Source organism: Aquarana catesbeiana, linkage group LG05, assembly GCF_042186555.1.
Source record: "Aquarana catesbeiana isolate 2022-GZ linkage group LG05, ASM4218655v1, whole genome shotgun sequence".
In the NCBI taxonomy this organism is placed as follows: domain Eukaryota; kingdom Metazoa; phylum Chordata; class Amphibia; order Anura; family Ranidae; genus Aquarana; species Aquarana catesbeiana.
The window spans coordinates 527,684,955-527,700,787 of record NC_133328.1 but is presented as its reverse complement, the minus strand read 5'-3'; the positions used below and the strand labels follow the sequence as shown (position 1 = coordinate 527,700,787).

Genomic DNA, 15,833 nt, shown 5'->3' with positions numbered 1-15,833 from the left:
TGTGATGTTAAAGGAGAAAACTTACCCTAATATAGTCCTTCTGCAGGACCTGAATGATGGCAGATCAGGTCTCTGGAGTAATGATCCCCAGAGCCTGGGGGGAGATGCCTGTCGAGAACTTGATTTCCTGCAGACTTCTCCCCGTCGCCAAGTACCACAACGTGGCGACTAGCCTCTGCTCGGGAGGGATGGCTTGCTGTATGCAGGTGTCCTGCCTGCTAATATAAGGGGACAGCAAAGCCAACAAATGGTGAAAAACAGGGTCCTTCATCCAGAGATAATTCCTGAAATCATCAGGATTATTCTCACGGATCTCCTGCAACAAAGGCATATGAGAGAACTGGTCATGCTGGAGCAACCAATTCTTCATCCATGAACTCCTCCCCACCCTGTTCATGGACTGGGCTTGGGTCAAGAACCCCAACACCAAGCCCCCGCATAGCACGAACTCTATGACGAGTACGCGAGTACGTAACCGCAACATGGCTTCAAAGCGGTCGGCTGGTGAGAACGAACTAACAGAAAGCACTGAAAAACAGAAAAGAGCGAGCTGAAATTCAGAAACGAGCGGACAAGAACGCACTGGGTATCAAATACGTACTATAATAATAATAATAATAATAATAATATGCATTGACAAACAAACGCAAACTGAATACAAGCACTGAAGAACAGATACGAACCCACAAACTGAAGAGCAGTAATAACGATCTGAAAAGCACGAGTCTGAAAAGCGTGAATCGTCTCTCACCAAACTTCTACTAACATGAGATTAGCAGAAGGAGCCCAAAGGGTGGCGCACTTGGTATTGAACTTCCCTTTTCTAGTGCCATCGTACGTGTTGTACGTCACCGCGTTCTTGACGTTCGGAATTTCCGTCAAACTTTGTGTGAACGTGTGTATGCAAGACAAGTTTGAGCCAACATCCATCAGAAAAAAAACATGGATTTTGTTGTCGGAATGTACGATCGTGTGTACGCGGCATAAGAGTTGCATATAGTTGGTCTCTCTACCATGTGGGAATAAACCTCATGAAGCAAATGCGAAGTGTCCAGCATATGCAAAACACAGAACTTTAATAGAAATAACCATCCTCATACAAGATGACCTATATTCAGTGTTAAGCTGTCAAAGCATCATCAATGGGGAAAGAGGAGAAGAAAAAAAAAGGAAGAAAGGAAAGGGAGAAAGCAACAGAAAAATATATCTTTTTGAAAGCATTTTTACTTTACAGCATTTCTTCACACCTGCCTAAAACTTTACAGAAAGGGTGAATCTTCATGAGAAAGCCACGGACAGCAATAAAAACCTGACATCCCTCCCCACTCTATCCAAAATTAAAAAAAAATTAAATACACTGTAACAAAAGTTATGTTACACATTTTTTTTATCAATCAAGTTGTCAGTAGAAACTGGGACCTGGCTGTCCTGACAACCCATCCTGGATTTACAGTTTCACCAAGGAAATATCACACTCTTTTATATTGTTTCAAACATACTTTTGATGTGATCCTTAAAATACATTATCCACTGTCTTAGAGTTCACCAAACAGATAGATGAACTTCCATTTCAAGCATGTGTCCAGTTCTTCCAGATTGTCATACTTCAGCATACTGCATGTCTTTGGATACCATACATCCTTCATGACATATCCACTAGGATATTCTAACTTCATTCCAAATGTGCATTTTTCTTTTACTTCAGTAACACCTACGGAAAAAAAGACAAATTATATTTGTTGGTTTGCCTCAAAATATGTGTAGCCCCTTGGTCCTAAACTGGGACTATTATGTAAATTTAGCTTTTGGCTGAGCCGTAAACATCTCAGATTGATTGGAAAGGAAATAAAAAATACAGCACCAGAGATATTGATGGAAAGAAGTAAAATGAAATGAGGAGTTTGGGTAAGAATGCTGCTGCTAACTTGTCAGTGATACACTGATAATGTTATTACAGAGGAGCAGCGCAATCTTATACTATCTCAACCAAACCTATTACATCCACTAATAAGCCTAATTATATAAACTGTTCCATTGTTTACCAATAATTTTTGCATGTAAGAGTTCATTTTTAGACACATTTATTATGTCTATATAATATTGTTTTTACACTGCACATTTTATATACCAGTTTTTATTATTAGGTTTATTAGTGGGTGTAATAAGTTTGATTGAGACAGTATAAGATTGCGCTGCTCTTCCTTTCTTTGTAATAGCTCAGACTGATTGTACATTTTATCTGGTCTTTCCCTAATCTCAATTAGGTTGTGCAATTCTCACTGTTGCCAGTAGGTGTCACTGGTACCACAGGCCAGTATGAGGTAGTACAACTAGGTTGAGTTATGATCATTTATTCTTCTTCCAGCCAGCCCAGTGGGAGGTTCTTGACCACTGGTGCATTCTTGGAGAGGGGGCTTGCTCTCTTTCCTCGGCCTCTCTGGCCTGAGGAGGTGCTGCTGAAGTGAGCTCTGCATGTAGGCCCAGAATGCCTGTCTGGGGCCTACTAATCCTGAGATGGTCCTTAGACTGTCTTGCCCAGCATTGAAGTCGCCAAACCAAATTGAAAAGACCCAGGGGAGGACCCTTGCTGGAAAGAGCCAGGATGAAGGCTGGTCTCTCAGGAGGATGCACCTACATCTAAAACATAGGTGCGTCATGACCTCATATAAAGTCCCAAACTTTTGTTTTCTTTACATCTAAAACGTGCTTACACAGTGTTCCCGGCTTAAAGGTTCTGACACTGTGAAGCTGAATCTTGTTCTACATCTGAAAACGTGTTTGCAGTATCACCGGGTCGGCTTAAAGGTTCTGGTACTGTGAAGCTGTATTTTTGCTGGATCCAAGGAGTCTGTAAGTGATCTGCTACTGGTATCTGAGACCCCATACCCTCTCTCCTACTAGCTTCTTTCAAGTTCCACATTAAAACTTTGAAAAGATCAAAAGTGATTGGTGCCAAATTTCTGTTCAAAACTCCCCATTATAGCCATGGACTCAGCCTTGGGGTAAAGGCTAGCTCACCCCCTACCTATTGAGGTTACAACCCTGCCTTCAGTAAACCCAGGGGGGTGCTGCATATGCTTTTGATATTTATGTATGTTTATATATACATGATGTGCAGGCACACAATGTTAAAATAAGAATCACTGCAGGTGTCAGGATCACTTAAGTGCTCCTGCTCCTCATTCCAGCATCCGGATTGTGACTATTGCATTCTCCTTGTCTGTGTCCACCTACAAGGTGATTGATGTGGTCAGTCACCTGTTATAAGAAGCCAAACATTCAGTTCCTTGCTTGTGATAGTGAATGATACCCGTGTTGTTCCTGATTGAGCTCCCTGTCTGTCTGCCCTGCTTTGCTAGTTTCCCTGTGTATGACTTCAGACCGGATTATTGGACTATTTTCCTTGAACTCAGCCTGCCTTTTGCCTGGACTGTCATAGAACCACGCTACCTCTCTGCTAACTGCAAGTTTTCCCTGGCTTTGCTCAGTTCGCTTTTGCCCTGGTATGGTGGCCAGGCACTATAGCATTATGCATAAGTCCTGGGGGCAACCAAGTGTCAGTAGGCCTGCTTGCAGGCAGGGAAAGGGGGCTACTCTAGGTGAAGCACACAGTACCCCGCGTTGGGGTAGACATGACAGCAGGTTACCAAAAAATTGTGTAAATTACAACCTCTCTTATAAAACCCTTAAATTATATGTAAACCCTAACAACATACTTCTGTCATTTGCCCCCTTTTGGTCTGTTAAAGTGGTTGTAAAGGCAGAAGGTTTTTTTTATCTTAATGCATTTTATGCATTAAGATAAAAAAAAAAACCTTCTGTGTGCAGCAGCCCCCCTCAGCTCCCCTAATGCTTGCCTGAGCCCCATCTAGATCCAGTCATGTTACACAAGAGGTTTGGCTGTCCAGGACTCTCCCTCCTGATTGGCTGAAACACAGCGGGTGCCATTGGCTCCCACTGCTATCAATCAAACTCAGTGAGCCAATGAGGAAAGGGGGGGCTGAGTCGCGGCTCCGTGTCTGAATGGACACACAGAGCAGTGGCTCGGCTCGGGTCCCCCCATAGCAATCTGCTTGCTGTGGAGGCACTCAGCAGGAGGGAGGGGCCAGGAAAGCCAGCGAGGGACCCGAGAAGAGGAGGATCGGGGGCTGCGTTGTGCAAAACCGCTGCAACAGAGCACGTAAGTATAACATGTTTGTTATTTTTAAACAAAAAAACAAGACTTTAGTATCACTTTAAATATACCATTGAAAGTGCAAAAAGTTACCCGATCATACTCCCAACATCTAGTGATATCCTGTGTCCTGTGTACTCTGCAAGTGTTTTCTCAAACAATGTTATCAGGAAGTATGTTAGTACTATAGATCCCCTCATGTGTTAGAGAGAACAGGAGAAAGGGGAAATACCGGTATTCAGTAGTTCCAGAACAATTCCAGTCCTAATGTGACAGCTCTGCTGCTTTATAGATATAGTACAGTGAGTGTGTGTTGTCACCTTAGGACTCAAATTGTTGCTGTCAGGAACACCAGGTAAAAATGAGAGAAAATAGGTGTGAAAAAAGAAAACTAAAGCAGCCACAACATCTAAGGACTGATGAGTTGCAATATAATAAGTTCTTGTTCTTGGGTTGAAATACAATCATTTGTGATATTATAGGGTTTTCACTCAAGTGTAGTGCTTCTGTCAAGTGCAGACCAGCCAGGAATGGACCTTTCAGGACTTTTGGCCCTCTTTCATTTAAAAAGAAAGTACAGTTCTAACACAAATAAGAGTACCCTGTACCCTGTTCAGCATGCTTAATTCAGCCTCCTAACTTACTTTTGCAGTGCTGCTACTCTGGTCTTATATTTCCAGCCTCTATCTGGTCCTCCAGACTGTATCACAAAATTCAGACTCTGTGTCAGCCTCTCTTGCAGCTCCCTTCTGCACTGGCGCAACACTCTGATCTCTGGGCGGGGGAGTGCCTGTCTACCAGGTGGAGTCCTAAATCACCACCAGGCCCTTGATTAAAATAACTGTGCATACCTGCATAAGCAGGCTGCTGGTCTCCGCTATGACAAACACAGGGCTACAGATTTCACCCCTCTCAAGACTCTTCGAAGTATCTGTACTCCAGGATTCATTCTAATCCGCATACGTGTGGGGTTTTCATATTTGGAGGGACTGTCAATTTCTCACTAACAAACTTCTCTTCAACAAACACCCACTGCTTTCTCTTCATTCATCTAACCTGCAGCAGAGGGTTGACTATACTTCCATTTATTCAACATGTGACAGGTATCTTCTGTGTAACAGTATGACCAAACAATTACATCTATTAAGGCAGGCTTACATAGCATTGGTGTTGAATGTGTATAGAAACCAGCTGGTTAGTGCAACATTTACCCTACTACAATAATTCACTAGAAAATTAAATATATCGTAAGTTTTAAAATCAAAAGTTTTTGATAACAGATGTCCTCTTCACAGTCAGAGCCGGAAATGTTGCAGATAGATTAGTGCACTGATTGATACATTGTCAAGTGTAATAAATACATAAAAGTAACCTGAATAATAAAGACAGTCCTAGAAATCTCCCACATTTATCATGATTTCCTGGAGGAACTTACATCCAAGCTTTACTGTTTTCAGAAAGATTGAAGGATAAGCATGCTCACTTTTTATCTTAGCAACATCACAAAAAGGAATAAAACATGTTGCAATAAAAACACTTACTGTTGTTGCAGGATAACACACTGATCGTGCCAAAGTCTTTCGGAATTTCAACTCTGATGTTAGACCTTAAAACCATCACAAAAAGTTATTGGTAGATAAATTGACCATAAAAACATTTAAATTTGTATTCTATACTTTCAAATACTTTTAGCTTAAACATGATCCCTAGGCTTCTGGGACTTCTGAAGCACTGAACATCATAAAAAAACAAAAAAAACAAATATATATTTCTGCTAAGGAAATATGTCTATTGCCCTGTACACACGATAGGATTTTCCAATGGAAAATGTGTGATAGGACCTTGTTGTCGGAAATTCCGACCATGTGTAGGCTCCATCACACATTTTCCATAGGAATTTCTGACACACAACGTTTGAGAGAAGGCTATAAAATTTTCCAACAACAAAATCCGATTGGTTAAACTCCAATCGTGTGTACACAAATCCGACGCACAAAGTGCCACGCATGCTCAGAATAAATTAAGAGACGAAAGCTATTGGCTACTGCCCCGTTTATAGTCCCAACGTACGTGTTTTACGTCACTGCGTTCAGAACGATCAGATTTTCCGACAACTTTGTGTGACCATGTGTATGCAAGACAAGTTTGAGCCAACATCCGTCAGAAAAAAATCCAAGGATTTTGTTGTCGGAATGTACGGTCGTGTGTACAGGGCATATCACATTGCAAGAACAGTGATGAAATTGAATTTGTCAAGCTCTTTCATACTGCAGCTTCAATATATGACCAACATAAAAAAAAGAAAAACACGGTTTATCTTAAGGCAACATTTCTTTTTTTTTTTTCTTTAGACAGAGTTAGGAAAGTCTATAGCTTCTATCAAGTCGTTATTGTTGTCTGAAGCCTCCTTGGGAAGAGCTATCCTCACCATCTGTTCTGGCGACAGTGTTATCACCAGAATTGAGTTAAAGCAGTAGTAAACTGCAAAAAAAAAAATTCCCTGTAAAATAATATAATGTGCTAGCACTCATCGCATACTAGCACATTATGAAAGACCTACCTTAGAATGAAGCCCTCCAGCGGCGCACTGTCACCACTGACAGGGCTTTCATTTTCTCTGGGTCTTCCTTTTGGGATTGCGGGCTTCGGCTGTTTGACTGGCTGAGCTGAGATGACGTCACTCCTGCACAAGCCTGTGGGAGTCACGGCCGTGGCACTGCTCTCTCAATGGACAGCAAGTCGTCCATTTAGAGTGGAGTGTGCATGCGCTGGTGACATCACTGACTGCTACTATAGTAAATATCACCTAAATGGTGCACTTTTAGAAGATATTTACTGTACCTTCTTATAAGCTTACCTGTAGGTACAAGTAAACAATGGGGCTTTACTACCACTCTAAGGGCAAATATGCAATCGGACACTGTCAGCAATGAAAAACTGTCAGGGTTTTCAGCCTTCCCCTACTGTAATGAACAAAAAGTGTTTTTATTGCCATATGTGTCCCTGTTGGAAATATCCCCTCACTTCCTGTTTTACAATCATTTTAACAAGGGCAAGTGAAAAGGAATCTTCCCAATGGAGTCTAACAAAAAGTAAAAACCTACCAGAAGTTCTAACCCTTCCCCACTCTACTCAAAACATGGCTTGAGATACACTTTAAGATAACAAAACAAAAATACATATGCATATAGATAAAATAACTTAATTACAGTATTTCTCAAGTCCTTGCTGACCATGACCACTTTTACTTCATTGTATTACTTGTCTATGAAATTTAGACATCACTTGCAGTTTCTACATATGCATAAATAAACTTTCTTCTTGTGACACTTTAGCCTCAATTAAGGTGGTCTTTTAGATAATCCCTAAAAAAGCTGAGGGTGGCTGGTACAGAATATTTTATTGTGACAAATAAGACAGCAGGATCAGAGATCTTCAATACAAGCTTCTTGGAAGTTCCAGCTCTTCTCCACTATCTAGAACTTAAAGCGGAGTTCCACCCATATGAAAGTCAGCAGCTACAAAAAGTGTAGCTGCTGACTTTTATCATTCGAACACTCACTTGTCCCATGGTCCAGCGATGCGGGCGAATGAAGCCCCGCCCCTCTCCCCCTCCTCTCTGCAGTACCGGCATTGTCACTGTGGCTTCACAGCTGGGCACGCACTGCACATGCGCAAGCCGCACTGAGCACTGTGACTGGCCGGGCAATCATCTGGGACCTGTGACATTGAGTACTGCTTGGACCTTGAAGAAGGGGACATACCCCGAAAGCTTGTCCTGAAAAATTGTATGTTAGTGCAAATAAAAAAAGTATCACGGACAGTACTCAATTTTCTCTGTCACAATTGCACTAATACGGCTACAATCAAATCAAGTATGTGTCTTTCAGTGGAAGAGAAAGCTTTGTACTCATAGTAAAATCCAATTCTCTTGAGTCCATTGGGAGACACAGATCCCCACTGCTCTTTACTTATAGATTGCCATTGCTATACTGTAAAATGTATGCTGATCATGGGAAGGGTTATCCTGGGCTTTTGTTTGCCAGTATCTCATCATCCCGTGGGCCGTGCTATTACCCAGTTTTTCAGTGGTCCTATTTTGATATACTTGGGCTTGGATGCAATTTAAAGGAAAACTGTACTAAACAAAAAGTGGATTCTGGCACGTGATATGTTACATTTTCAGAATTGGATTTAGGTATCCTTTAAGATTCTCCCTAGGTATAGTGCTGATTTATTTTGTACAGTGCCTTCATACTGAGGTATGTATTCTGATATACCTGTTTTAAATAAAATATGTTTCCTTAAAAAAAAAACAAAAAAAAAAAAACAAATAAGACATTATGTTTAGACTGCTATCCAGGGAACTGGCATTCCCTTTCTTTGATCATTTGCAAGCTATAAAAACTTGACAGGTGTTCTAATCTTCCCTACTCTAATAATAAGTTTAAGATAAAAGTTGGCTAATCCACACTTTAATAATCCCATAAAGAGTGCATAATTCACTTACGCATCAAATAAACTATGCTCAAACTCAGTGCATAGAGCCTTGTCATGTCTCCCCCAGCTCATCATATCAGTAAGGGATTCACAGTTAAAATTCTGTGGTTTGACACAGTAAAAATATTCTTCATCTCTCTGGTCTTTATATTCACAAAGCTCTTTTGTTTTGTCAAGTTCAAATCCACATTCTGCCTCTTGTACTTCTTGATGTCTTGTAAATTTGCCCAAATGGTCTACATATCCATGCCATTGATTTCGAAACCTCCAAAGAGCTGATGATGCTTCGCTTGGGTGTATGATAAATATAGAAATATCTATGTTACCTTCCCAAAATAATGTAAAATGGATAAGTCCCATTTTGAAAATCCTCAATTTTACCAGAAGACCCTGCTCCGAGCTCCGGTGTAAACATTCTTGCTCTCAGTCTCCTCCATATGTCTTCTTGTTTCCATTGTAGTCAAACATTTCAACTTGTATTATTAAATGGTCTCCAACACAGTAGCTGCTCTTTGGATTTCTTAGGAAGACTTTGCTGTTTTTAGCACTGGTTGTTTTTTCTTTTATATTAACAGTAGTTTTAGGGAATGTCTGATTTATTTGATTGAAAATGCGGTTTATTTCCAGTTGAAGTTTTGAAGGTTGTGCCACTGTGGTGTTTGATAATGTGTCAGAGACATCTTGCTTCCACCACTTTTAAACAAAACAGAAGAAAAATATTACAACCACAATTCAACAGTATATATGTGTTAACTATATAGCGTGTACTTTAATCGTTAACCTTTAAATAGGAGAATGGGCAGCACCAGGTTAGCTAACAGCAATCAAAAGATTGCCATTAAGGGCTAATGCCGCGTACACACGATCGGAATTTTCGTCGGAAAAACCTTGGATGTTTTTTCCAACGGAATTCCACTCAAGCTTGGCTTGCATACACACAGTCACACAAAAGATCTCTGAACTTTCGACCGTCAAGAACGTGGTGACGTACAACATGTATGACGGCGCTAGAAAAGGGAAGTTCCATAAGAAGCGCCACCCTTTGGGCTCCTTCTGCTAATCTCGTTTTACCAGACCGAACGCTTTCGTCTCGTACTTGATTCTGAGAATGCATGTTTTTTTTGCGCGTCGGAATTGCATACAGATGTACAGAATTTCCGAAAGGAACTTTTTCTGACGGAAAAATAGAGAACCTGCTCTCAATCTTTTGCTGGCGGAAATTCCGCCAGCAAAAGTCCGATGGAGCATACACACGGTCAGGATTTCTGACCAAAAGCTCACATCGGACTTTTGCTGGCGGAATTTCCGATCGTCTGTAAGGTGCAGATGCCTCGTTTATTTCAGTGCAGCCTTACATAAAATAAGCTGGCTACAGAATGAGGAAGAGGGTGGTAATCCTGCATTTGCCAGGGTTAACAGCAAAGCACATAGACAGGGAAAGGAGCTTTCCCTGCCTATATGCAGGCTCTGCCCATGTAAAGTGTTCACTGCACAAGTAGAGTGGTGTGTGTGAGCTGTCTGCCACGTTAACAACGGATGGTTTAGATCCAGTAAGCCAGATCCATTCTGGTGGAGCTCTGTGTTGTATATGTTGTAATATGTTCACCGATTTATGTGGGACATTATATTATTATATGTATGTACACATACAGTCAATATTGACCAGGCCAGAATTCAATTGACAATGGTTGATTTGTCCAAGCCAACTGAATTTTAACATAGCAAGGGGACAGCTGAAGACCATTTGATGTGTTAAACCTAATTGAACATTTCAAAGGGTGTTCAGGTGGTATCTGTTAATCTAATTACACATATCTAAGGGGACTTGTTGATATTAATATGCAAGAATACAGATTAGGAATGTAGGTATTCCAAGGGCTCAAAAGGGTGTTCAGGTGGTATCTGTTAATCTAATCTAATTACACATATCTAAGGGGACTTGTTGATGTTGATATGCGGGAGTGCAATTTGGGGCGGTTTATGACTACAGCTGTTCACGGCTGGGGATTGTTGTCTGTCTGAAAGACTGAAGCAAATAAAACTCCTAAATTGAAACGGCCAATCAAATTGCTCAGCCATTCAGTGTCTAGTGAATATAACACGGCATTCAGTCTATAGTTTAAGTTAGGCTTGTCTGTGTATGAACACACAGACCTAAGAAATGGGACTCTGAATTATATCTACTCTGTCGGATTTTTTTGTCATCTGTGGACTTTGGACTTTGTTCTGTGTTGGAAGTCAATAAAGTGCATCTCTCTGGAAGAATTGGGTTGCTGCGGAAGAGTACTTACTAATTAATTATCATACCCACGATAATACCACTATACTACTACACACACATAATTTTATATCACTACATTGGGGCCGTGACCCGTTCTTTGAATATTTTATCACTACACTCTGCAACAGTTTTCTATATTGAAAATGGCTGTAATCCATTTGTTAATTAGGCACAGGACCCATGCCAGTTTTTACTTCACTCTAAAACTAGTGCGGGTAGTGCAGAAAGACCTGAAACAGGTCTGTTTTATTGATGTAACATATAACATGTGCACCTGTTTGTGTGCCATTATAATATGAATACCCCCATGTTTCAAAATTTTTGGCAGATCTTAGACATTGAAATGCCCTGTACACACGATAGGATTTTCTGACAACAAAATCCATGTTTTTTTTCTGACGGATGTTGGCTCAAACTTGTCTTGCATATACATGGTCACACAAAGTTAGTCGGAAATTCCGAACATCAAGAGCGCAGTGACGTACAACACGCACGACAATAGCCAGTGCTGCTCTTCTGCTTGATTCCGAGCATGGGTGGAACTTTGCGCGTCGGAATTGTGTACACACGATCAGAATTTCCGACAACAGATTTTGTTGTCGGACAATTTGAAAACCAGCTCTCAAATTTTGTGTGACGGAAATTCCGATGGAAAATGTCCGATGGAGCCTACACACGGTCAGAATTTCCGACAACAAGCTCCTATCAAACATTTTCCGTCGGAAAATCCTATCGTGTGTACGGGGCATAACAATGTATGTGACCTTGCATTTAACCTATTTACTGCCAAAACCTATTCTTCACATCATTCTAAAAATTGAGGTTGTACCCCTTCTGGGTTAGTCAATTAAAATTAGAATATGATATGGCAGTCAAAGGGGTTACGACAAGCTTTCTACTGCAGTAACAATGATGAGTTTATTTTAATTTTTATACTGGCCTCTCCACTAAATGTAGAAGTTATTCAAGCAGCTATTAGGCTAGTGAATGCCTTCTATATATCATTGTCCTGCCATGGGTTCAACTTCAGGTCCTGTGCCTTGAAAGGCTTGCTCCAACCTCTTTTCACATGATATTTTTTCAAGATGTCATGTAGGAAAATTTGGAAACATGGAAGCAAAGCTAAGAACCTGGAGGAAACCCATGCATACACAGGGAAAACCCAAGCAAACACAAATAGTATCTTTATTTCCTTCCAAAAAAAATGAAATCAAAAACTTAAATATTAAGTTGGCCCACTCTTTGCAGCTATAAGAGCTTCAACTCTTCTGGGAAGGCTGTCCACAAGGTTTAGGAGTGTGTCTATGGGAATGTTTGACCATTCTCCCAGAAGCGCATTTATGAGGTCAGGCACTGATGTGGACTAAAAGGCCTGGCTCGCAGTCTCCGCTCTAATTCATCGCAAAGGTGTTCTAGCGGGTTGTGGTCAGGACTCTATGCAGGCCAGTCAAGTTCCTTCAAACTCACTCATTCATGTGTTTATGGACCTTGCTTTGTGCACTGGTGTGCAGTCATGTTGGAATAGGAAGGGGCCATCCCAAAACTTTTCCCATAAAGCTGGGAGCATGAAATTGTCCAAAATGTCTTGGTATGCTGATGCCTTAAGAATTCCCTTGACTGGAACTAAGGGGCCAAGCCCAACCCCTGAAAAACAACACATCATAATCCCCCTCCACCAAATGATTTGGACCATGGTCCATAAAGACATAGATTAGCGAGTTTGGGGTGGAGGGACTTGACTGGCCTGAAGAGAGTCCTGACCTCAATCTGATAGATCACCTTTGAGATGAATTAGAGCGGAGACTGCGAGCCAGGCCTTCTCGTCCAACATCAGTACCTGACCTCACAAATGCGCTTCTGGAAGAATGGTCAAACATTCCCATAGACACACACCTAAACCTTGTGGACAGTCTTCCCAGAAGAGTTGAAGCTGGTATAGCTGAAAGGGGTGGGCCAACTCAATACTGAACCCTACGGACTAAGACTGGGATTCCATAAGGCTGGGTTCACACCAGTGCGAATTGAATGTGGGAAAATTGGAGGAGTCTATGGAGCAGATTCACACATCTCTGGATCGGCTCCGGTGCGAATTGCACAGGAGTCCTGTACATTTTCTGGTCCATTTCAGGCAAAAAAAAAAAAATTGGATCTGAAACGATGAATGGAGATGCACCAGACCCCCTGCTGTGAGCCGCTCCGTTTCCCAGTGTGAACCCAGCCTTAAATGTCATGTGTGTGTAAAGGCAGGTGGCCCAATACTTTTGGTAATATAGTGTTATATATATATATATATCATAGTTGCCAACAGTCCCGATTTTCCCGGGACAATCCCGATTTTGGGACCCTCGTACCGATTGGAGGCTGTCCCGAATCGGGATTTTGCCCAGGGAAATTGGGAATGTTTGCTTTTTTATTTATTGTTTACATCTTTACATTTGGGCTTCAGAAAAATGGCCGCCGCCGCTAGATTGTTCCCCCTTGTGTTCAGTGGAGAGAGGAAGGGGGCTCGATCCATGCAGCCAATGAATCAGCTTCTCCTCTCCCATACAGAAGCCTGGCTTAGCTGCACGGATCGGCCCCTCCCCTCTCCATTGAACACACGGCGCCAGCCGCTTCAATGGACATTTAGTAGAAGGACCCAAAGCAGGAAGTAAACAAAGAGAACAAGGACTTGGCGTTGGAGAAGCTCACTGAAGTGACCCTTTGTTTAGAGAGTCTGAGGAACTGATGTAATGTATCCAGCGTGGTTTGGAGGTACACAAGGTTAAAGACTTTGTTCACTTGTACCAAAAAACTGCCTATGCAGTCAGGGAGTCTGTAGACCAAAACAAATGCAATGCTCTTCTTGTCAGATCTGTCTCTACAGCAATTTAACTATATGTACAGGAGGGGGGTTAAGTATATCCAGGAGGGGGGTTTAAGTATATCCAGGAGGGGGGTTTAAGTATATCCAGGAGGGGGGTGGTTAGGTATATACAGGAGGAGGGGGGTTAGCTATATACAGGAGGAGGGGGGTTATCTATATACAGGAGGAGGGGGGTTAACTATATACAGGAGGGGTTACTATGTACAGGGGGATACTATGTATGGGGGGGGTTAGCTATATACAGGAGGAGGGGGGTTAACCATATACAGGAGTGGGTAACCATTTACAGGAGGGGGGGTTAACTATGTACAGGAGGGGTTACTATGTAAAGGGGGGGACTATGTACAGGGGGGTAACTATGTACAGGGAGGGTAACTATGCACAGGGGAGTAACTATGGCTCTGCCTGGGACACTGGTGTAAGGGAACTGAGGCTGGGAACACTGATGTAAGGACTGACTGCTGGGGGCACCTGATGCAAGGAGGGACTCTGCTGGGGGCACCTGATGCAAGGACAGACTCTGCTGGGGGCATCTGATGCAAGGACAGACTCTGCTGGGGGCACCTGATGCAAGGACAGACTCTGCTGGGGGCATCTGATGCAAGGACGGACTCTGCTGGGGGCACCTGATGCAAGGACGGACTCTGCTGGGGGCACCTGATGCAAGGACGGACTCTGCTGGGGGCACCTGATGCAAGGAGGGACTCTGCTGGGGGCACCTGATGCAAGGAAGGACTCTGCTGGTGGCAGGCGACGTGGCTAGTGACACGCTCAGGGATCCCACTGATTCAGCATTATGGTGAGCTGAATGATTTCATTTTATATTACAATGTAATAATAGAAATAATGCACTTCAGTCATCCTGACACCATAACAATCATGGTGCCGGAATGATTGAAGCGCTAACACCAGGTGTTTGGAGTATCTTTATCTGCTGATTGTTAAACTTTCTAGAATACAGATATTTCTATTGTTGTGTAGGATCTGGGGCTGCTGTCCCTTCATTCCTCTCTCCCCCTTTACCTCTCCATCCCTCATTCATCTCAGACTCTAACCACACCCCCTTTGAGCCACGCCACTATTCATGCAAACCACGCCCACAAACCCATGCCCCACCCCCTAATTATACAGCTCCGCCTACAGCCAAAAAAGTGTCCCACAAATTTTTTTTACAATGTTGCCAATTATGATATATATATTTATATTGTATATTAATATATTGCACAAAGTGCACACACAATATACACTCATACATACACGTACAGGTAGGGATGAGCTTCGCGTTCGAGTCGAACCCATGTTCGACTCGAACATCAGCTGTTCAATCGTTCGCCGAATTGCGAACGTTATGGGCCGTTCGCGCCAAATTCGTGTGGTGCGTCACGGCCCATAATTCACTGCGGCATCGCAGTGCATTGCTGGCTGATGATTGGCCAAGCATGCACTATGACCCGCATGCTTAGCCAATCCCAGCGCCGTCGGTAGAGAGAGCTGTAATTGGCCAAAGCCTGGCTTAGCCAGTGCTCGGCTGGCAGACCTCCAAAAGGAGTTTAACCTGGCCAAGAACTGCCTAATCTGTGACATGTCCACCAGGTGGAACTCAACGTTGGCCATGCTGCAGTGGCTGCACACGCAGCAGAGGGCCATCAATGAGTACCTGTGCGACTATGGCACCAGGACAGGGTCAGGGGAGCTTGTTTTTTTTTTCCCATGCCAGTGGGCCATGATCAGGGATGCATGCACTGTCCTGTCACCATTTGAGGAGGCCATGAGGATGGTGAGCATTGACAGTGCATGCATCAGTGACACTGTCCCCCTTGTTCACCTGTTGGAGCACACGCTGCGTGGAATAATGGACAGGGCACTTGAGGCAGAACAGAGGCAGGAAGAGGAGGACTTCCTTAGCTCTCAAGGCCCCCTTTATCCAGACAGTGTTCCTGCGTGCCCGCCGATCACACAGGGAGAGGAGGAGGAGGATTGTGTCAGTATGGAGGTGGAGCCTGGCACTCAGC

General features: G+C 42.8%; 1 pseudogene; it reads right to left on the bottom strand.

The window, feature by feature from the left end:
* Positions 1-15,833, bottom strand: part of LOC141146065 (NXPE family member 4-like) — a 244,817-nt pseudogene that overhangs the window by 106,065 nt on the left and 122,919 nt on the right.